Source organism: Lithobates pipiens, unplaced genomic scaffold (genome assembly GCF_037356315.1).
Source record: "Lithobates pipiens isolate NorthernLeopardFrog02 unplaced genomic scaffold, aLitPip1_a1.2 Scaffold_16, whole genome shotgun sequence".
Classification (NCBI taxonomy): domain Eukaryota; kingdom Metazoa; phylum Chordata; class Amphibia; order Anura; family Ranidae; genus Lithobates; species Lithobates pipiens.
The window spans coordinates 340,996,820-341,021,493 of record NW_027507748.1 but is presented as its reverse complement, the minus strand read 5'-3'; the positions used below and the strand labels follow the sequence as shown (position 1 = coordinate 341,021,493).

At 41.6% G+C, this 24,674-nt stretch overlaps 1 protein-coding gene across 2 annotated transcripts in view; it reads right to left on the bottom strand.

Annotated features, from left to right (window-relative positions):
* FHL3 (four and a half LIM domains 3) overlaps positions 1–24,674 on the bottom strand; it is an 88,068-nt gene that overhangs the window by 49,878 nt on the left and 13,516 nt on the right. Inside the window, exon 2 of one of the 2 annotated variants that reach the window (XM_077481810.1) lies at positions 22,713–22,845. The exons of the other annotated variant lie outside the window; for it this stretch is intronic. The gene's annotated coding sequence lies outside the window, so the exon portion shown is untranslated. The remainder of the gene's footprint in view (positions 1–22,712; positions 22,846–24,674) is intronic. 2 annotated transcript variants of the gene reach the window in all.

Here is a 24,674-nt window from a genome sequence, read left to right as displayed (position 1 = left end):
TTAAGGACACTGCTTTCAGACATCTTTCACACAGTTTAGCTGACGGTAGTTGTAGTTCCACAGAAGTTAAATCTTATAACGTACACTGAAAGCAGACATTTATGCCCAGCTCACATGACGGATTCTAGCATCTACATTGGATAACACCCTTAGGATTATAAAGAAGGAAGTTATAATACAACAAGGATAAACCAAGGTCCTGCTAAATTTGCTACAATCTGTCACTCAGGATTATTTATTTACAGCATAAAGGGGCTAGCTGAAGACATCTGAATTTCAAGGAATACCCTTTTACCTTTTTATTATTCTATTTTTCCTCATCTGTTTCTATTGCATTTAAAAAAGGGAGCCATCCTATTTGAACATAATAGTTTGCATATTTTTTTTCCATATTATGCAGGATTTACTGGCCTGTGAGTTGAGGAAGCAAAAGGGAGAAACCTGACACAGAAGATGTAGGGGGTTATTTACGAAAGGCAATTTGTGTTCCTATACAACCAAGGGGAATTTGCATCATATTGTTTGATAATGGTAGATTATAAATTGTCAACAGGTGTGTGCGAAGGAGCGTTTCTTACTAACTGACCAAAGTTGACATATACTTATTTTTGTGTTCTAATTGATACAGTAAAAACACATTTGAACCGTTTCTTCAATACTGTGCGAGTCTCTATTTACTATTACAGTTGGTAAGATGATGGAACCCAGGGTGTCAGAGGTAATGGAGGATTTTCAGAGTCGAGGTAACAAATGGGGTCCAGTCTATTAGCAGCCCCCATGGGGGTAACTGCTACGCGAGTGATCTCCAGCAGGGCAGCATCTCAGTATGAGACCTAGGAGGTTATTGGAAATCAGTGTAGTACAGCAACTGTGCCTACTACAGCGATTTCCAGGGAACAACCAGATATGGCACACGTATACTTACCATTGGCCCAAGCGAGACCAATGCAACCATGCAAAAATTTTCATAGCCAAGCTTCAAGTGGTTCTAAAAGGGCAGAATTATTATTATTTTTGTTTACCTTAATGCATTCTTTACTTTAAAGGTATAAAGCCCTGTGTGCTAACCCCCCCCCCCCCCCAGCTCCCCATTAAACTTACCTGAGCCCGAGAGTAGCGTCTCTCTCTCCCCCCCCCCCCCCTCAAGGGTTCAGAGAAAGCTGAAAGGACCATTGGCTACTGTTGCGGTCAACCACAGCTAGTAAGGAGGGGGGGGGGGGTCAGTGCTCTGTGTGTCAATGGACACATAGAACGCTATGGGGGAACCTGGCAGAGGGGAGGAGCTTTCTTCAGTCACGTTAAACAGAATGGCTGCAGTGGGAGAATTATCCATTGTATGGTGCTGTCAGAATACCCGTACAGTGCCTCCATCTGATTAGATGCGGGCACTGTTAGGCTGACAATATTTCACCTGGCTCCTTACATTTTTTAAATTCAAGAATGTTGGGCCAAGTGGTGCCAACAGGGCCAGGTCATTAGGGACTGGCCAAAACCTGCTCAATGTATGGACAGCTTTAGTGTTTCAGAGCAGACCTCTTTCCAGTGTCATGTGACTACATTTAGCCTCTGAAACAATTCTATCTCCTAGGTTGCATCTATAAGCAGGGCAGCAGAATCTTACCCAGTTTTATGGATCTATTTAAAAATTGTTATAAGTGAAGGATTTCAATGCATGTACTGGGTGTTCCTCCACGGAAAGATTTCTTTATTCCGGTGCTTCAACTTCTGCTTAAAACACCATTTGTTGGTGTGATTTTTTTTTTTAAAGCAGATGCTACTATATGAAAAGCTTTGGCGTAATCCACCGTAGTAGTGAAATAGGTGACCTCAACTACAGAATATGCGATTCTAATAGTATAGCGTCTGCTTTTCACAAGCTCAATTAAATGAGGTCTGAATGAACAAGACTTTTCTGACGATTAAAATAATAATAAGTTCTTTTGGCGTTCACTAGTTGTTAAAAGACAACATTTACATAGCTATTAAAATAATTAGCTTTTAGGCCAAGAGATTCTAATGGAATCACAAATCAAAATAAGTACGCTTACATTTTCAGTTCATATCAATAATTAGCATTTCACATTGTATACATAAGCCTAAAGCATTAAGTGATATTACATTTTACAGACAATGAAAGGTTTAATACGTCACGATTTTTGTTAAATCCACCCCTTTAAAATCGGTGTGGTTAATGGGTGTTGTTGCCGTAAAACAGGATTATTTGTGTTAAATGATCTGGTTAATAATCAGTAAGTGAAAGTGATACGTTATGCTTGTACTCTAAAATAGTGCATTTGTTAACCAAATCATGCATTAAATGGGCTACAATGCTTTAGCCTGCACTTTGCCTCTATACTGAAGTGGCTGTTATGGTGGAGGAGCAGGGCTATGTTTTCTCATGTCAGACAAGTCCCCCAGTGACTGACAAAACTGGGGTATTGATAAAGAAGCTCCAGAAAACATACAGACAGCACAGAACCAAATAAAAGAATGGAGATCCTTCCAATGCATGTCCTTAGATACAGCTTCCCCTCCAGTAAGAACAATGAGCAGCACAGCTCACTCCAAATCTGGTATGACTAGAAGTAATAGCACCTTCAATCTCACACAGCAGAATTACTGTTTTTATGCACAGGAGTGCCTTTGTGCAGGAAATGCACAGATTTTTATCAGGAGCAATTTAAGTTACATTGTTAAATCATTTATGGTATGGCTAGTCAGGGGTGACCCGTCCATTAAGGGTGCGTGGGCACCGTCCACCCCTGTCCATGCGTCCAGCCCCTTGCAGGACGCCGGATGCATGGATTCCAATTAGGGGTTTTGAAGCACCTTAGAGCCAGGGGCTCGAAATAGGCTTGAAAATATGGTGTACTAGGGGAGCAGAGAATGTGTACAGAGCCCACCCAAGTGTGTTACAACAGGGAACAATGTTCCTCCTCCAGGCCAAATCAGGAAGCAGGTTTTGAGACTCGTCTCACGATCCTATTGGATGGCTAGGAGGAGGGGAAAAGCCGCACACTGGAAGCTGGCGATGGAGGAGAGGACATGGTGCTGCTGCATGCCACCCACTACCTGCCTAGATGGCGCAAGTGCTGGACCAACCAGCAAACAGGCGTCCCCCCCCCAAAAAAAAAAAAAAATTATATAATAATAAACATCTGCTAAAGCTCAGTCAGTCAAAGCTGAGCTTCAGGAATGAGACAAAAATCTGACCTTGCAGTGGGGCAAGGGGTAAATACTCATTTAGTCTAGGGATGCAGGGATAAAGTGTGTTACTTTACATTTTACTCCACACAACCTGGCCCCTGCAAAGTTCTCTCTAAGGCTGGGTACACATTAGGTCAAAAGTATGTACAACAGTCTTTCCAATAGAAGCCTTTTTTTGCAAAAGGGGTATGCTGGAAAACCAGCATCCGATCATTGCTTGCAGCCAATGGCGACGAGTGCTGATCGGTGTGTTATGCTGCCCCTATCAGAACATAAAGGCACAGCAGGGGAGATCGCCAGGATAACATCATCACATGTGTTAGTATGGTGATCTGTCAGTTTTGCCTTTGTTCAGCCCGCTGGGTTGAACAAAGGAAAAAAAAAAAAAAAAAAAAAAAAAACACCTTTACATTTGTACCAGGGTTAAGGCTCTTTGGCCAGTTGTTGCATGCTTGCCTCCTCAGGGTTATTAGCCCCGCACTGTTCATGAAGATTGAGGGACAAACCACCTCCTAGAGCTAAAAGCCATCGGTGGATCCTGCCAGAGCCAGGAATAAGACAAGTAATAAAGCTTACCCTTGCAACCCTAGATTTTAACCCTTGCAGTGCAGGAGGGGCCCCTTCTTCACCCCCAGAGTTAGGCTTTGACAGCTTTAGATGTTCCCTACTGTATAAGATAGAAAGTCTTCACTCTGAGTTCGAGTCCACTTTAAATGAAGAACTTCAAAAAAGGGCATAATAGTGCAATAAGCACTTTGTAAAATAATTTTATTAGGACTATAAGAACTTTTGCTCATCTGCAAATTGAGGCTCAGAATCATGTGACAATGTTTCATGACTAAAATGTCCACATAAAGTAAGCTTTGACAGTGATTAATAGGCTATGGGAGCTTGTATGGAATCCGCTGCACAATAAAAGTCAGTAGTGGAAAGAAGATCTTGAGCAGGTCAGTTATTTGGAAATGATGAAAAGCCTTCATGTTTGGCCAGCTGGACCCATGGGGCATTTGTGAACTCATATGATTTCCTAGTAGAGCAAGTAGACCTGCTTGCATTTATTTCTTCGTTTTTTATTCCATTATCTAGATTTTAAACACCTCACAGGACTGGTACTAAAACAAATTCCTGCCTGATGTAGCTCCACATCTAAAGAAAATATGAATATGATGCAGACAAGAGAGATGGGAGCCAGGGATTTCCTGAGGTCATTGTGCTTGTAGCAATAATAGTGCTGTCCTCCTGCCGTCTCATGTTATTTTAGGAAATCCTTGTCTGCAGGCATGCTATAGACAAGCTGCTAATATTCCCATGGCTGCTACAAACAGGATACACCTGTACACTTCACTCACTTCCAAAAGACAGGTGTGCTCATGATCCATCGCGGATTGAGTTGCATGACCTGTGTGGCCCTTGATACTTCATACTATGTCTCTGGCGGTCCCAAAAAACAATCATCGACTGACTGAACTAGTGCCAAATTGCAGATTATGAAAATCGTATATCTTCATCTGACATTTCTAAAAGTTCTGTCATTGTGTTTGAACACATTTCAAAAATTTCTACACCGGTCTAATGCAGCAGTTTTCTTTGTAGCATCATCACTTGGGAACCCTATTAGGGAAGACATTTCTGTCAAAGCTCCCGGTTCTGGTTTATTTACATCCACATTCACTCAGCAGTGCCAGTGCCGACCCATTTTAAGGTTACATGCATAGGGAAATGCAGTCTTAACCAAAGAAAAAACCCCTCTACTCCAATGCGCAAGTTCTAAGCGTTTCATATTAATATTTAAATATGGGCAATCCATGTGCCATGAATGAGAAAAATAAATAAATAAAAAAAAAAAAAGAAGAAGGTTAGCACCGCATCAGGCTTTACCGCTATCCAGGCTCCTAAATTTCCCCTCACTTTGGTACAAACATTTATCAGACAGAAAGTGAGGTAAAATCTGCAACAGGGAAGCAAACAGTATGAAGCTGACAGACTTGCTAGCAAACCCCTACTTAACTTTAAAAAGGCATTTTTATTTTTAAGGCCGGGTTTACATATGTGCAAATTGGATGTGGGTTTCTACACATCTAATTCACATGACATGCGAGTGTGCCTGGCTGGCAATGAAGCCGGTTCACACGGGTCCAGGGCAGCCACGGTCCGCATCCAAAAACGGTCCTGTGCGTTTTTGGGTCTGGTTCAGGTGGGAATTCAGGCAAAAATTGGGACTTGAATCGCACGTGAACCAGTGAACAGGGACATACCGAACCCCATTGCTGGGAATCGCGGCTGCATATATGTGAACCCAGCCTTAAAAGGGGTTGTGTTTTTTCATCTTAATGCATCCCATGGTCGCTGAATGATGCACTCTGGAGTGAGCCCGCAAGTTAACCAACCAATCCCCCCCCCCCCGGAGAGTGCTTCTCCAAGGGGGTTATCTGCTGTGGGGAGGAGCTGTGAGAGCCACCGAGGGACTCCAGAAGATGGCGTTTCGGGCCACTCTGTGCAAAAACGAGCTGCATGGTGGAGGCAAGTATGAAATGTTCATTTGAAAATCAAAAAAAATAAAAAATAAATAAAAAAATAAAAAAACTTTACAATCACTTTAATACCGAGCTTATAGCGTAAAAACCACAATAAAGCCACTGCAGATACATTGTTGAATCTTAATCCAACAGAGTTTGCAGAATACTACATGCACATTGAAATTAGAGGAGTGAATATGAAAAGACAAAAAAAAAAAAAAACACCACACACCATCACAATGGATTTGTTACACAAGACACTTGGGGGCATATTTTAGTTGTGCAGACAAGCATTTTCATAATTGAACAATAGGTGTAACCCGATTTAGACACACCTTTGTTGCATATAAAACCTCATACAGATAAATAGTAGCATGTAGAAGCCTGAAAGTTTATACTAGAAGGCAGAATGCTTTACAATAGATACATGGAAGTGATTTTGGTAATGGTTTTAAATTTGTCCCCAAATATAAAATAAACCCCAAAATATCTATCTATCCATCATGGGATGTGATACCAAAGTTTTGCTGCAATTAAAATCTTTTACTCTTCCTGCAATAAGTTTAGAAGCAACAGTTTTGAGTCCATGCTCTCTTTCTCAAATTGCAACTGTGGCTCCAACACACAGTTGGCTGTTGAGAAAGAGCGAGGACGTTCAAAACTGTTTCTTGTTCACTCCAAACACTGTGCTGTTAATATTTAACCTCACATTAGTTGCATAGTAAAGGATGGAGAAAAAAAAATATATAAAATAAAAAGGAAGAAGAGAGAGGGAAGGACATAAGTCCATCTAGTTCAACCAAAATTATACACACCCATATGCACAATCCTTCACTCATAGCTGATCCAGAGGAAGGCGAAAAAAACCCCCCAGCAAAGCATGATCCAATTTGCTACAGCAGGGGGAAGAAAGAAACAAGAAAACACATTCCTGATCCCCCAAGAGGCAATCGGTTTTTCCCCTGGATCAACTTTACCTATACAACGTTATACCCAGTTATATTATGTACATTTAGTAAAGAATCCAGGCCTTTTTTTTCTTCTGAGCTTGCCAGAACCACCTCTGGCGGGAGTCTATTCCACATTTTTCACAGCTCTTACTGTTAAGAAACCTTTCTGTATTTGACGATTTAATTTTTTTTTTACCTCACCGCAGGAAGAATACAGTAAAAGATTATTTTTGTTCATCCAGCAATGAAGCCAAATAGTCACAGCACAGTGCTAAAGAGTTTTAAGTGTTCATGCTCTTTCCAAGTTCCAACTGTGACTCCAAACACACACACACACACACACAGTTGTGCTCATAAGTTTAAATACTCTGGCAGAATGTATGATTTCTTGGCCATTTTCATGAATGATAATAAAATGGCTGAAAGATGTTTTTGTATTATCAACTGTGTTTACTCTTTAAATCATAATGGCAATAGAAGCTGTGCATGGGACATACTTGGACATACCACTATGACAATGATCCAAAACAAGAGCCTCATCCACAAATACCACAAAAGACTTCAAGCTGTCATTGATGTTAAGGGGGCAATACACGGGATTAAGCACTGGGGTATGTAAACTTTTGATCAGCGTCATTTGGGTAGTTTCTGTTGCCACTGATTTAAAAAGAGTAAACACAGTTGATTGGCTGAAGCCATTTATTATCAATCAACTGTGTTTACTCTTTTTAAATCAAATGGCAACAGAAACTACCCAAATGAGGCTGATCAAAAGTTTACATACCCCAGTGCTTAATCCCGTGTATTGCCCCCTTAAAGCGGAGGTCCACCCTAAAGTGGACCTTCCGCTCATTGGAATCCTCCCCCCTCCAGCGCCACAATTGGCATCTTTCAGGGGGGAGGGGGGTGCAGGTACCTGTACTGTACAGGTATCTGCACCCACTTCCGGCGTAGATTCTGCAGAAGGTACGCCCCTTTCCGCAGAATCCACGCCCCTTTCCGAAAGGCCCCCCGCTGCCTGCTGGGAAACACACGGATCCCAGAGACAGCGGGGACCATCCTTATTGCGCAGCGCGACTCGCGCATGCGCAGTAGGGAACCGGGAAATTAAGCCGAAAGGCTCCACTTCCTGATTCCCATAACCAAGATGGCGACGGCAGCACCCGAGAGACGATCGAGAGATCAGCTTCGGGTGCCAACATCGCGGGCGCGCTGGGCGGGTAAGTGGCACTATTTAAAAAGTCAGCAGCTGTAGTATTTGTAGCTGCTGGCTTTAAAAAAAAAAAAAAAAAAAAGTCGGAACTCCCGGCGGACTGCCACTTTAACATCAATGAGAGCTTGAAGTCTTTTGTGGCATTTGTGGATGAGGCTCTTGTTTTGGATCATTGTCATAGTGGTATGTCCAAGTACGTCCCATGCACAGCTTCTATTGACATTATAATTTAAAAAGAGTAAACAGTTGATTGATAATAAATGGCTTCAGCCAGACACTAAAGCCCCATACACACTATCAGATTGTCTGCTGAGTCTTTCCTTCAGATTTACCAAAACCATGTAGTAGAAGGGCCTGCCTGATTGCATACACATTGAAACTCCTAAGGTTTGACCTCATATTATATGGTTTTGGTAAATCTGAAGGAAAAACTCAGCAGACAATCTGATAGTGTGTAAGGGGCTTAACCATGAGTGAAAGAAAAGTTTGTTTTATCATTCTTCATATTCTCTGAAAAATGGCCAAGAAATCATAAAATTCTGCCAGGGTATGTAAACTTATGAGCGTGTGTGTGTGTGTGTGTGTGTGTGTGTGTGTGTGTGTGTGTGTGTGTGTGTGTGTGTGTGTGTGTGTGTGTGTGTGTGTGTGTGTGTTAAAATATTTTATTATATATTACATTATATATATTCTCATTGGTCCCTGCCCTCAGGGAGCTCACAATCTAAAGTCCCTAACTCATACATACCGGTACATATACTAGCGTCAATTAGACAGGAGCCAATTAGCCTACCAACATGTCTTTGGAGTGTGGGAGGAAACCTGGCAGGAAAACCACGGCAGGAAAACCACACAGGGAGAACATGCAAACTCCAAGCAGGTAGTGCTGTTTGGGCTTTTACCTTTTTTGTTATCTGGAGGGTTGTTACTTGCTGAAAAACTCTCAATCTAGGTTGGGGGATATAATTGTCTGACCTCTGGTAGTAATGCTACTTCTAAGGAACGCACATTTTAGTGCATAATGCTGCACAGATATGTGCCAACATCAGTCCTGGGAGGCAGGCAAGGGACGTATGTGCCTTGGTTTCCCGTTAAGCTTTTTGGCTGTAAAACAAATTATAATGTTTCATCAATGACATAACTATTTTTGCATGACAAAGACACTACATATCTACTGCTGTGTAACTGTATCGGCCATAAACAAAAAACACCTGTCCTGTAACCTCCTCCCTAGAGCCATTCTCTATTTTTGCAGCAGACAGTTAGGGATGCTGCCATCTGTTTTAAACAATCAACTTCAAGCAGTTTGAACTTGTATCCATTTTATTTACTAACCAGCTTGGGTTAGTAAATCAGTATACTATTAAAAAAAGTTTAAAAAATAAAATAAAATCATATGCTCATCTCAAACTGTACCAGATTACTAGTGCTGTGACATACGGGCTCATTTATACAAAATATGAAAATAAATACTAAATTAGTGATTTAGGTTAATTTATAATAAAAATACCAAATGCAGGGCCTCATACACAAATTAATCAGAATTCTGACCATTCAAAGGCAAAAATTCTACTAGCTTTTCACTAAACCATGTATTTCAAGATTACTTTTGTGTTCCTTCCTAACTCCCAAACCAGAACAGTCTTGCACAACACATAGACAGGGCAAAAAAGCATGTGCTGCTGGTTCCAGGATCCTGGTTTTGGCTTTGATGCATTTTCCCTGTCCACCTGCAAGGTGATTGATCTCTGGATGGAGAGCAGATCTGATTTAAGCCAGACAAGCCTGAAGTCTCATGCTTGTGGTATTGCGTTTGTAACACATTTTCCAAGCTGCCCGTTTGTCTGCTCTGCTGATTTGCTTTGGCTTTCCATGTGTATGACCTTGGATTAGATATTGACTATTCTCTGAGCTCTGCCTGCCTTGTTCCTGGACTGTCATTGAACCACTCTGCCTGTTTGCCAACCACAAGTACCTGTTTGCTTTGCTCAGTTCGTGCCTGCCCTGGCATGGTAACCAAGCACTATAGCATTCTGTATAAGTCCTGGGGGCACCCAAAGTACCAGTAAGCATGCTTGCCTTATGGGAGTGGGGGCTGCTTTAGGTGAAGAACACAGAAGCCAGCTATAGTGTCTGACCACCTGCATTAGGGGTAAGCATGCCAGTTCCCTTTCACGTCAGTTCACATTAACCTGCTGCTCTGGTGTGCGCTAAAAAGTACAGCATACAGTTTCTCAGCGCACCATGGTGCAACGTAATCCACTGCATCGCACCATGCTGCAGCCAATAGAACTCTGACCACATTCACATGGACCTATTTTGAAGCCACAAAATGGAAAAAAAACAAAAAAAAACAAACACAAACACAAACACAAACACAAACACACACACAAACACACACAAACACACACAAACACACACACACACACACACACACACACACACACACACACACACCACACTTTATGAACAGGTTACACCCCATTTTAGGGTGTAACATGTTCTTAAGCATCTGCATCCCACCCCCAGAGCACTCTCCCTGTGACAATGTGCAGGATTCCTCTCCCCCACAGCCACTGTCATATTTAAAATCATTGAGGGTGTGCGGGGCTCCAAAGATCTGTGAATGAATAAACTACAAGTCCCGTCCACCATCACAGCAGACTTGTAGTTATCAATGGACCACAAGTGCCATAGTCCGTGCCCTCCTAGTCCATTGACACTTCCTCCAGCTCTGTAAGAAATTCTGCAGGAGCTTGACTTTGCACCCATGGGGTGCAATACTATGTAGGCTCCTGTGGAAAAAATAATAGAAATGTACAATTTGTTTTCCTACAAAATGATGTATATTTATATTTTTTTCTTAAAATGGCAAACTTAGCCTTTAACTCACTTCTGGTGTTAACTGGTATCAAGTTTTGTTTCGCACAGGTCACACCACATTATTAAACGCTGCCCAAATGCCCCTTCTGGTTTTCCCTCAAGAGGAAGTAAACTCTGAATGCTTCAACATATGAATGCATAAAAAGACATTATAGGTGCATTTTTGGCATGCTGAAATTGAATTCAACAGGAGGCAGCAGGCTGTGGCAAAGACACAACATGTCCTAAAATTCTCCATGAAACACAAAGCAAAAGCCAACACCTGCCACTGTACGGGAGCATCAAAAACATGGCTAAAATGCTTATTTTTCCATATTACTAAGCCCACATATAGGAGTAAGCGATATTTCAGGTTCACACAAAAAAAAAAAAAAAAGTAAAAAATTTTATTAAAATAAAACAGGATTTAAAATCGCACCAACAGTTTGCACATCGTTTAACAACGTTAGGGCAAATAGTACAGTTATATTACAATACAGGAGGAATAAGAGGGCCCAGCTCATTAGATATCATCCAGACATCGGAGGGGCAAGACTGCGGCCAGTAAAAAGTAGATAATGTCCTGGCATTGGTAAAAGTGCCCCATCATTGGTGTCAGAGGAATACTGTCCCATCATTGGAGTAGTATCATTGTTGTCCATTGCACAAATAATTCCCCACTGTAGGTGGCAGTGGGAGGAATTATGCCCCATTGTTAATGCCAGAAGAAGGAGGAATAGTGCTCCAAGGGCCAGATAAATGCAAAGAACCACATCCCGCAGTTGGGCTGCCGTTTGGAGATCAATGCCTTAGACATCTCTCCACCTATACTTCATACATAGATCTGTATATTAATATGCAAAGCGCCAGAACACTGCACAACGTAGCAGGCACTGCTGGAAAAGAGTGATTAAGAAAGCACTAGGAAAGAATTACAAATTTTGGCTGTAGGAATGCAGCTCCGAAGACTTTTATTTATTATTAGAGTTTAGAAAATGTTACATTGATGCTGACAGTGAGGAATGCGGCCCCGACATTACAGCTAAATATAGTTCTTGCCTTGGGAGACCTCATCCTGAGCGCCACTCTGCAGGGGACCACAGAGCCCGGTGCCAATTCATCTGTCTCTGGATAACAACATGGATGGCTGGAACAAATTTCAGAGCTTATTATTTCGACCCAAATGGACAAAAATAACGTATTTAAATGGAACCTGGACTGACATGAATGGGCACAATTTCTCAGCACATAACTGCCTGCAAGTGCTGTTAAGCTATCAAAATCTTTTAGAGCTAAATTAGAATAGCAGAATATTTTTAACCTCCGTTCTGTAAACTGCACACATATTGAAGAAACAGACCATTGAAAAGGTGTTCCATCTTAAGACAAACAAAGGGAATCTGCTGCTGATCAGCTGACTGGAACAAATCTAGCGGTCTGTGGTTTCAAGTTGGAATGCTTCTCAGACAAAGAAAACTAACACAACTGTGGTCTTAGAAACCCTCTCTAATATTCACTGCTTACAGCCTCAAAAAAGGGGTCAGGCCACTCAAAAAGGCTTTAGGAGGTAAATCACCTAATAGTTTCTCATATCTGGCAAGTATTCCTATACTGAATTTATAACTGGAATACTAACTTTGGGTGGATTAACCCTTTACGTTACAAAAGGTTTGGACATTCTGCGAGTTCACGTGCACCATTTGAGGTGCCCTTTGTTCTTTTTAGCCTCACAGGAGCCCATCAAAAGTTTGTTATGTGGACCCCGCCGACTTCTGCTGTGAATTATTGGAGGGCATTGTCAACAAGGGTGATTAGCTTGAGTTTGGCCCAAACCTGGAAGTTAGCCATCACTGATGGGCCAATGAGCTGCAGGAGGGAGTTTCCCTGTGCTGCAGCTAATGAATACAAAGAGGCGTGGTTGCTGTTGACATCATTCACCTAATATAGGCACATGCCCATATTGGGTGAATGTCATAGATTTATAAATATCCATATGGTTATATTAGGTCTATGACCTTACGAGCATCTCTGCCATTTACGTGCAGCTGTGAGGTAGGTACGCTCCCCACCTGCATTTATTGGCCCAGCAATGATCGCTAACTTCTGGGGTCAGACTGAAACCAAGCTCATCCCTATTCAAGGTGTGGTCTAGAAACAATAGATACATTCATAACTAATTTTTTTTTTGTTTACACTGAAGGCTAGGATTGCTCGAGTCTAATGCTAGCCATACACGGCTAGAATTCTTGACAATTCTTGCTAAATTGGCTAAAAATTCAAGCTGTGGGTGGCTCTGTTGCCACCACCCGACCTAACAAAAACTGACTGAAAAAATCTAACAGGAACTGTGTGGAATCCTATTAGATGCAGTCACAGTTAAGCCTCGTACACATGGTACAAATGTTGGCCAACCGAGCGTATAGTTGCATACTAATGGTACACAATTGTCGTGCAACAAACATGAGTGTAGTGACGCACTACATAGAATTTCAGCTCTTGAGCGCCACCCTTTGCGACTCTTCTGCCAATTTCATGTTTGGACTTTCGACTTTTACTGACCATACAAAAATCTGACATCAAACCGTTGTCTGCAGAAAATTTACTAGCCTCTCATCCAACATTTGTTGGTGGAAAATTGGACAACAATTGTCAAAAGGAGCGTACTAATGGTAAGATTTTAGGACAAGTCTGTCAACAGACAATCCCCTGCCAACAACTGTACCGTGTGTACGAGGCTTTAGGGTAATTACCTCAAGCGGTCTGAATACAATAGCCGGCAGGGAAGTTGGTGCCAGACATTCTGTTAACCAGAATAGATTGAGAAATCTATGCATTTATGGTTAGCCTTAAGCTGGCCATACAGTAGATGAGTAGAATTCTAGACAAAAAAAAAAAATATCTTAGAAAATAAGAATCGCTCGTTTTTTATGAAAAAACTTTTCATAAAAACAAAACACATTTCTAAAGCTGGCCACACATTATACAACATTCTTGCTCAATTTCCTTTAGATTTACCTTCAACCATGTAGCGCAAGGGCCCACCTGATCACATACAAATTGAAAATGTTTGGGTTTGCCCTGATATTATAAGGCTTTGGTAAATCTAAAAAGGAAAAAGATGTACAAAATAATTGTATAATGTATGGCCAGCCTAACAGCGTGTGTGGTTTTCATTCTATTCTAAAATCAAAATGTTAAAAGCAAACTAAATCTTTTGAACGACATTCCAATGTTCTGAGAATTTTAGCACAAAGACTTTTCCCCACAAAATTTTCTTTCAAAATTCTATCCATCTATGGCCAGCTTTAGTCAACTAATGCCCTGTACACAAATTCCGCCAGCAAAAGTGCATTGTGAGCTTTTGGTCAGAAATTCCGACCGTGTGCATGCTCCATCTGACTTTTGCTGGCGGAATTCCAGCCAGCAAAAGATTTAGAGCAGGTTCTCAGTGTTTCGGTCGGAAAAAGTTCTGATCGCCTGTACCAATTCCAATGCACAAAATTCCTACGCATGCTCTGAAGCATTGAACTTCATTTTCTCGGCTCGTTTTACGCCGCCGCGTTCTTGATGTTCGAAAGTTCAGAGAACTTGTGTGACTGTGTGTATGAAAGCCAAGCTTGAGCGGAATTCCATCTGAAAAACCATCCAAGATTTCTCAGACGGAAATTCCGCTCGAGTGTACGGGGCAGAAGTATCGATAAGGAGTGGTCTAGATGGGTCTTCCATTGTGCCATTTCAGAGCAAAAGTGGAAATTTTCTTCACTGCAGGAGTGAGCATCAGTATACAGAATTATCTTACCAAATTGACCTAATGAATTCACTGCTTTTCCCAACATTCCTGTATCAGTTCAAGTGGAAACACCAGCTATTTGCTGATGTCAATGGATACAGCTACACCCTACAGTGCAGTCCATGGTTTCTCAAGAATTAGAGAAATGATGAAGCACGCACTACAATACGAAAAAATAAAAAATAAAAATAAAAAAGGGAGAGAGAGCAATGCATCATCAAGACAAAATTATATACACTGCATTAGTAAATAAAGCCACAACCGACAAGTCTGAGTCTGGTTTCAGGTGAGCAAGGATTTATTTCAACACTTCTTAACTGCTAGAACGCTAGAACATAATGAAAAGCAAACAGTAAGTAATAAAATGTGTTATAACAGCTCAGTAAATGTCATGACGTGGATCCTAAGCATTCTAGGCAGATGATATGACAGGACTGACTCTTCAACACAGGCTAATCTGATTTGCCCCTTAGATATGAAACACCCTACAAACATTGCATACAAATCCATGATGCGTCACTGTGATTAAGAGAAATCAGAGAGCTAGGCACTTTCTTCACGTACAAAATTGGTTTCTAGCAAAAAGGTGGGAACAGCAGTGGAAATGTTCTAAAAGGTAGCAGAGGATTGGCATGACAGAAGACGTGGTCAGCGAGAAGACTGCGTATCACACCAGATTTACCCCAGAGATTGCAAAAAAAAAAAAAAAAAAAAAAAAAAAAACCCCAACTTGTATTTTACCATAATTCTATTGCATAAAAAAAAAAAAAAAAAAAAAAAGGGAAGGTGGAGGAGAAGAAGGGGGGTCAGGCTTTAGATACACTTTAAATGTTAACAAAAGCTGCCGTTTCCCGCATTTAAAAAGCTACTGTATATAGTTTGCTTTACACAGCATTCTTCAGAGTACATAGCAACTACATATTGTAAACATTTTTCCATAACTCACATTAGACAGACACGTTTGTAATGTCTGGTTTATTGTGTTGATATCCTGTTAAAACTTTACTGGAATTCTGTACAAAGGCATACAAACCTAATCCTACTCATTGCATTAAAATTTAAACTCAATTATTTGAGATAGCATGTGTTTTCAGGTCCAATGACATGGATGACCACCTCAAAATGTCTGGCTCCCAGCCCACTAAACATGACCGCCATTGTTCAAATCAAGTAAAATTACACCCCATTTGTACCACTTTTTCTTTTAGATCGCAAATCTGAAACCTTCCTTGGCTGGTATTTATGAAGCCTTTTTTCTATACGATTACCATTATTTTGCAGCAAGAGTTCTAACTGTGATTGTTATACCAGGATATAGCTATTGATGAATTAGGCGGAGTGGCAAACGTGGACTGTGGAGGTTCTCCCTGCTCACACCTTCAGCAGGCACAGAGGGGACCCCAGTTATACAATGTTACACCTTCGACATGGAATAGCCATCTTATAGCCCAGTAGGACGATGCAAGCCAAATTTTTCTTTTATTACGAAAGGAAGACAGACAATCCTGTGAAAGAGGGTCAGAATACTGCTGCTTTGCTGAAAAACTGGTTAATCCTGTAAAAGTAACATTACACCATAACAAATTGAAAATGTTTGCAGCTTATCAAAAAGATCTTTTGTGTACTGTATCAAGACAGAGTCTCTGTGGTATGCTCTCGTTTCCTGGAAGTGTTACAAAGTAGGGGTATTCATGGGCTCATGAAAGCAATTCCGCTTTCTGTCTAGTCATATGAAATGCACATGTCAGTTGTAAATAAAGTAAGATCAGTCAAGGACTTTTAGAGTAATCCAATGCAAATACAAAAGGCAAAGGCAAAAAGGCAAATAACTGATAATTCGAATAACCAACTGTTTGCCAACTGATTTCCAACCCCCAAATTAGACACTGCTGTAGCGCGAAAGGACACATGATTTGTAACTTTTTTGTACCAAGCTATGTTTTATAAATTCCTTGGTGCAGTTTATTAAGCTGCATAATTAAATAAATACGGTGCACTAATTTGCATGGCAATACATAATTGAGCATCTTCAAGCTAAAAACTTGTGTGTGGTTCAATTTCAGGCCTTGTTCCTGCCTGCCTTAATGGGGTTGTAAAGGTAAAAGTTTTTTTTTCCACCTTAATGCATTCTATGCATTAAGGTGAAAAAACATCTGACAGTGCCGGCGCCCCCAGCCCCCCCCCCCCCATTTTACTTACCTGACCCCTCGAAAGTCCCGCACTTGCCCCCCCCCCCCCCCCCCGACGTCCTCTTCGACACTCAGCCTGGCCAATGATTGGCTGGAGTGGATGGATTGAAAGCAGCGCAGCCATTGGCTTACGCTGCTGTCAATCACATCCAATGATGCGGCACGCCGGGGTGGGGCCGTGTGATACAGCGAGCGGCTATAGCCACCGGCTGTATCATGGGAGCGTGCCCGCCGGTGCTTCTCACCATGTGAGGGAGCTCGTATGAACATGAGAAGTACCTGCGGGAGGAAGCCGAGACAGCCAACACAGTGTCGTGGACTTTCAATGGTTAACACAGGCATTCAGGAGGCGACGTGGCTTTTGTGCCTCCTGTCAACTGCTCTCTAAAAACCATTCCACCGTGAATCACCTTTAAGCGGGTACCACAAGCATAAACAAGACCAACGAGGCCTATACCGCTGGAAAACCAATGGGAGGTGTCCACATAACCCTGGACCTTCCCACTCTTGCAGTAGAGAAGATAGAAGACATGGACCACAGATTTAAAGTGCTTCTAAAACCAAAAGTTTTTTTCCTCTAATGCTCTGAAGTTAAAAAATAAATAAAATAAAAAAATAACCCAACCATGTCACAGGATCCCCCGCCCCCACTATACTTACCTCTGCCCAATATCGATCATGTGCTGTGCATGAGAGCATCAGCACCCCCCTCACTGGGCAGACTATTAGCAGCAGAAGCCATTGACTCCTGCTGCTGTCAATCAAATCCTCAGATGAGGAAGCAGGGGATGGAGCCTAGCCATGCTCTCTGCATCAATAGATGCAGACAGAGCAAATCTGTAAGAGTGTAGTTTTCTGTGGGGGCACTTGACAGATGGAAGAGGGAGTAACCAGGAGTTCCAGCAGGGGTCCCAAGAAGAGGAAAGTGCAACAGGCATTTCCTGTAGGGTTGCCACCTCATTCCTTTAAATCCAAGCACATGAATTACACAGATTTTGAGGCCAAGTTAATGCAGATAAGGCACAGAGTTTAATTACCACCTTAATCAGCCACAGAACCCGTGTAATTCATATGCTTTTGGGTTTAAATGGATGAGGTGGCAACCCTAATTTTCAGTACTAGCTGAAAATATTCTTACTTCATTACAATGTTTTTACTCTTATTAAAATGTATAAAGCATCAACATATTACAGAGACCTGTAAAATAAACAAATGGAATATTGATCTTTGAGGTTTTTTTCCCTTCGTCTGGCGGTTTTCTCATGGACAAGGACATAAAAATGTGACCCTACAACAAATCACAAAAACTGTATACTTGTCTGCACCAATACAAGCCACTTGAGGCTGAACACCTTTGAAATAAGGCATGTACCTTCCCATTTAGAGCAATACAAATCTACTATGATAGAGGTTATTCACACCACAATTACTGTACGGGAGATAAATTAGAAATGAACACAAAAGCCCCAGCGTAAGATCGAAGACCTCAGCCCCTCGAAAGTAGTAACTGTACTATGAACATTGATTTATGTACTCACGCCAATCTTTTTCTCTGTGTGAAAATATGTTATTTTGATTGATCATTTTTTTCGAAAATGCAATAGACCTCGAAGGTGCCATTATATACTAAAGATGTCAGCAGGCCAATTCATAAAATCAAATTAGGGCAGTTATTTTAGTTATGTAATGCACCATCAAGTTAGCAGTAAGATAACACAAAATTTTCATAATGGTGCCCGAGCACAGCCGTTAATAAAAAAAAAAAGGAGGCACAGTGGGACGCAAAAAAGGAGGAGATTTATTGAAACAGCAATACAAGAATTTCTATGATTTGCTACATTTGATGGCCTAATTGATAAAAATACTGGAATTATAGCAACTACAGCAAAACTTAAGCTTAGTGCACACTAGAAGTTTTTTTTTGTTCAACCCAGCAGGGCTGAACGAAAATATAATAAAAAATAAAAAAAGAGCTCAGGAGGAGCCGCTGTATTACTATCCGACATTACTGCAGCGATCTCCATTGCTGGGCTATTGTGTTCTGTCAGGGGGATGTACACCCCCCCCCCCCCCCACGCCAGAACACTCCGGTCAGCAGAAAGCGCCAATCAGGGGGCTGATCGGCAGACCTTTTCTGGTCACGCCCCTTCAAAAAAAAAATAAAAAAAGGCCAAATGGCCACCTTTCGTAAGACCGACTGCAGTACACACGGGCCTAATGTCGTCCGGTTTCCACTGAACCGGCCGATGCTGCCTAACACATTCGGCCTGGGTGTTTTAGGCTTTACTGTACATGATGAAAAAGATGAACACTCAATTACAGTAAATGAAGCGGCATATATGGCAATTGGTCTTACAAATGCTCAAATGAGACATGGGCAGGCTCATTTTATAAGACAAAAAATAAAAAAATAAAAAACACGTGGCATTATTTTTTTGGTGCAAGTTTTGGTAGTCTTGGTGCGAAATATGGTGTTGCATAGTCCCCGATTTGGAGGGACTATCCTTGATTTGGAACAAAGTTCCTCTGTCCCTCATTTTGGTCTGATCTATATAGTTGTATATAAAATGCACCATTTATCTTTCCAAAAGTGTTTCCCAGTGCTAAACCTTCCATCCAATTGCTGCATTTGCAAAATTTTAAAAGCCAGTATAAAAAAAGGAATAGTAGTGGTAAAAAAAAACCACTTATGCCCCCCCCCCCTTTCTGAATTCTCCTTTAATGGGACATGGCAGGGGTGTGTCATATGCCTAAATACTTTTGTTAATAAGTGTCCCTCATTCCCATTTGAAAAAGTTGGAAGGTATGGTTTCACGTAAAGAGCAGTATCAAGGTATAAGTCAATGGTTAGAAATTAGGGTTGGGGTTAGGGTTTTGCTTTAGGTGGGTAAGGCCCCTTTTACACATGCGGACAGTATTTCATCCATCCGTTTGCAGATGAAATACGGACATACATACATTCCTATAGGATAGCAGGTGTCTGCGGATTGTCCACCTCCACTATTGTCCGATTCTGCAGACGGATGAAAATCCTATTTTTCTATCAGTCTGCAGAGAGGATTAGATGAACACGGACAGACGGTCCGTGTTCATCCGATCCCCCATAGAGGAGAGTGGAGAGCTGACAGGGCGGTCCTTGCACAGTGTGCAGAGACCGCCCTGCCCGCAGCCGGCTCAGCGGGGACAACGGAGCGATCCCTGCTGAGCAAGCGGATCATCATGGGGCGGATCATTACTGATTCATCCCGTGTGAAAGGGGCCTATGAGGTTACATTCTAGAATATTAAGGCTGCATTCACACCGGAGCGTTTCAAAGTCGTGTTTTTACCACAATTTTGCACAGGTCACCAATTTTTAGCTTAAGGTTGTTTTTTCAGGCTTTTTGCTTCAGGTCACAAAACACTCAGATGTGAACAGGTGCCATTGAAATGAATGGGATTTTCCTTGCTGGGCATATTTCAGGTGTTTTACGAGCTGCAACCGCTCAGGTGTGAATGCAGCTAAAGCGTTAATCTTCAAAGTTAGGTTTTTAGAGGTAAAGAGCTTCGCTCCTTTTACTAGGTGCTCATTGGCAGCATTAATTCAACCCCCCACTTTCACTTGTGGTCAGTGACAGTCATAATTAACCCCTCTTATTGGTGGTCTGTAGCATTTAACCCCCCCCCCCCCTCCTTTTATTGGTGGTCATTGTCAGCGATATTTAACCCCCCCTTTAAATGATAATAAAATACTCCCCTTTGATTGGTGGTCAGTCGCAGTAATATTTAACCTCACCACCTCCTTTTATTGGTGGTTGGCAATAACTAGTAATAAGTGCACCTCTTTCAGTGGTGGTCAGTGCCAGTGATAATCCCCCACCCCTTTCATTGGTGGCTTGTGGTAGTACCCCAAACCATTACATTTGTGGTCATTGACAATAATAATAATCATAATAATAATCCTCCCATCCCTTTCAATGGTGGTCAATGGTTTTCCCATACCCGATTAGACAGTTCTGCCATAGTCTATCTCATGAGCACGTCGCACAAGACTATTTCTACTGTCAAGTGGAGATACAGTAACTCCGCCTGACAGTCAGGCAGTACTTACAGTGTGGGATGCTGGAACGTAGAGAGTCTTCCATTGTCTTGCACCCAGCTGCCACTCTGCACTGGTTCCAAGCATTTTAGGTCCCGCAAGATAGCCTGCAGGACAATCCTGGGATTTTGCAACTATAAACTTAGCCATTTGAAAAACCGGGTTTATATTTTGACAAAATAGGCCTGTGGGTTGAATGACCTTGCTGCATTATAAAAAATTTGCTGAATGAAGTTAAAAAATGAACTATGCATTGAAGTGCTGAGTCCAACACAGGACATTGCTGCACAAACAGCACTACTGATAGAAAAGGAAATTGGGCAATGCTGATAATAGAAGTCATTAAGTCTTCCGCCATACAGGTCTTTAGTCAGCTATAATGAACTTCCTCAATGTCCAGAAATCTCTACTAACCCATCATGAAAGTCAGCTGGTGAGATGGGTCACATGTATGGGAATGATGGTCAGGAGTGGCAGCCCAGCTGTTCCACATTTTTTTAAAGAATGTCTAATAATACCACAAAAGCATATACATGCTTATACTGGAAAACATAACATTTTGTCTGCAGTGCGCACTTCTTAAAAAGAAAGCTATTTCACGACAAAAAATTGACACAACATCCTACACAAGCCATTTTGTAATTTAAAGGGAATGTATAGTGGCTTTAAACATATTTTCACTTCTATATAAATTATTGTAAAAAAAATAAAAAAAAAAGCTGTAGGCAAATCACCTACCTTCTGTAGCAAACACAGTGCCTGCAGTGAGCATCCCCAAACTCCAATATATAGCCAAGAAGCCAACGATTCTACAACATGGTGTCTATTTATTTACATTTTTTTTTTTTTAAATAAATTAGTAGTGACTTCAGCATCAAACACAGTTCTGGGTGTGTTGGATGCCTGCCCCATGCTTCCACTGCAAGCCTAGAAGTGTGTAGAATGCTGAAGAGTCTTTGATAATAGTCCTTCATAAATCATGCAATTTTTATATAGCCAGCAGATGGCGCTTTAACTGCCTTTTCATGCATTCAGCTATTTCAGCTTTGCTTCAAAATGTTGCACCTTTTCAAGAAACTGCAGATTTCTTATTCCACCACTGCCCAAAATAAATAAAAAAAGTTTGTAAAAATCCTTGTAATGTATATAGTTCACTTTGTATCTCAGCCAAACTGGATTTAAAATTGACAAGCATATCATAAACAAACAATGAGATTAATACATATTTCCCCATCTAACTAAACTTTGTAGTCGAGATTTTTGAAATAGTTTGTGCAAACTGGGATAACTCTATAGGCAACATTAAAGAGGAAGTAAACCCTTCCAAACAACTTGGACCTATAGGTAAGCCTAGATTAAGGCTTACCTGTAGGTCCAAGCAATATCTCCTAAACCTATATGGTTTAGGAGATATTTGCCCGAAAATGGGCACCGCTGTCTACGGCGCATGCGCCGTAGACATCGGCGCGCAGGCGCACTAAATGCGGCAAATCCAAGAATGGATTTGCCTAATTTGTCGACTCCCGTGCGCATGCGCGGGAGTGACGTCATCGCGGCTTCGCCGTATGGCAGCGGCGGAGCTGCGAGACGCGACTCCTGTGCGCATGCGTGGGAGTGACGTCATCGCGGCTGCGCCGCTGTGATTCGTCGGAGCTGCGAGACGCCACCAGCAACATGGATGCGGCGGACTACAGGGGACAGCGGCGACTTCGCTGGCTCCTGTGTCAGGTAAGTGACACATAATGAGCTACTATGCGATGCATAGTAGTCCATTATGCTTTACCTTTGCAGGGAAAAAAAAGAGGAAGTAAACCCATCAGGGTTTACTTCCTCTTTAAAAGGGGTTGTAAAGGTTTGTTTTTTATTTTCTAAATAGGTTCCTAAAAGCTAGTGCATTGTTGGTTCACTTACCTTTTCCTTCGATTTCCCTTATAAATGTTTTTTTTTTCTTTGTTTTCTTTGTCTGAATTTCTCACTTCCTGTTCTTCCTCAGTAAGCTGTTCTGGCTGACTAACCACCAGCTCGGATGATGGTGAGAAGTTTACTGAGGAGAAACAGGAAGTGAGATATTCAGACAAAGAAAAAAAACTTTTATAAGGAAAATTGAAGGAAAAGGTAAGTGAACCAACAATGCACTAGCTTAGAGGAACCTATGTAGAAAATAAAAAACAAACCTTTACAACCCCTTTAAAGCAGGGGTAGGCAAACTCAGCTCTCCAGCTGTTTTGAAACTACAAGTCCTAAGAGACATTGCAAGACCCCGACAATCACAGGCATGACGGGATTTGTAGTTTCACCACAGCTGGAGGGCCGAGGTTGCCTACTCCTGCATTAAAGGATGCGTTAAGTTAAAGAAAGATAGATAAAGGAGCCTTTTGCAGCAGATCCCTGGTTCCATGCAGGTTTCTTGCAGATCTGTCATTGTATCTGTGTGCCTGTTCATCGAGTATGGGCAAGCAGATACACTGACTGGAAGAATCCATGAACTACCACTGTGCTCCACAGAACCACGGTAGTTCATTGAGAACTACAAGCCGACAGTAGCAAAGGATGTCGGACTTGTAGTTCATTCACACAAAGAGCTATGTGAATGAATGACGTGGCTGGATGGACAAGGCCACGCCAATTTAGAAAAACGACAGCTGGTACAGAAAACTTCTCCCCATACTGCTGTTGGGGGGGGGGGGGGGGGGGGACAGGTGGAACTAGTAACATTCCCAAAAGGTGAATTTATCCTTTAAAGTTTCCAACCAATATGACAGAGTTTCCAATTCTCTTAGGTTACATGCACACAGGTGACTTTGCTCGTCAGTATCCAATACCATGGATTTGGCCTCCTGGAAGGCACATCGTGCAGCTGAAAGGCTGAAATACACAGCAGCTAAACAGGATATGGAGCAGTACTCAGCTTAAAGCCTTATACGTTCAGAGATTTATGCTTTGAACATAGAATTTCTGTGCTCTGGGCAAAAGTCCAACACATATGGCCCTAAATACGAGTACCGAGTCCAGACATCTAGTATTTTGTGGCCACTGCACCTGTGCCCCACGGGTGCCCAAAAACAGTTATTAGATGCGGACAGGCTGAACACATGAGGCCTTAGATGACCATTTATTCCTTTTAAAAGAATATGTAAGCCTAACATTTCAGATTTCTTCTATGTGCGAAAAAATACCACGTACGAAAAAGTACCCCGTTCTTTGTATTGCTTCCTTTGTGTGAAATCCCTGGTGTTCCTGCCAGTCCCTCTGCTTTCCAATTAAAAACTGGCCACACCAAGCAGGAGAACACACTGTGGTTAGTTCTCTAGCTCTGCTGGGAACTCAGCTTGCTCTCCTCCAATGATCACACTTATTCTGATATACCCATTCACTGGGAGGCTCAGTGTACTGTTGCTTCTCCTCCCCCAGCTTGTATGCAGATGAGAACAGAGGGAATGTGATCACTTACAAGAAAGGGGGGGGGGTGCATTTATAATTTTTTTTTTTTTATATATCTATACACAAATGTTTTGCCTTTTATTTCAATTTAAACTAAATGGGTTGTTTTACAAGGTGAGGGTTTACAACCACTTTAACAATCACTGATAAAGGTGATGAGTAATAAAACAATTTTTAGAAATGATAAAATAAAAAAGAGGGCAACATAAAACTAGGGTCAAAATTATTGCGTTGGAAATGTTCACATCAGAAGACCTTTTGAATCTCAATATGTAAACCTTTGGTCTACTTTCATTGACCTGTAAAAACTTAACAACATGTTTCCAACACCCACATACTTTAATAGCGCAAAGAAGGACTTGTGTATGTAAAATATTCCAGACCCATCAATCTGTTTACCAAGAGCTACTGACACACACACACATATAACCT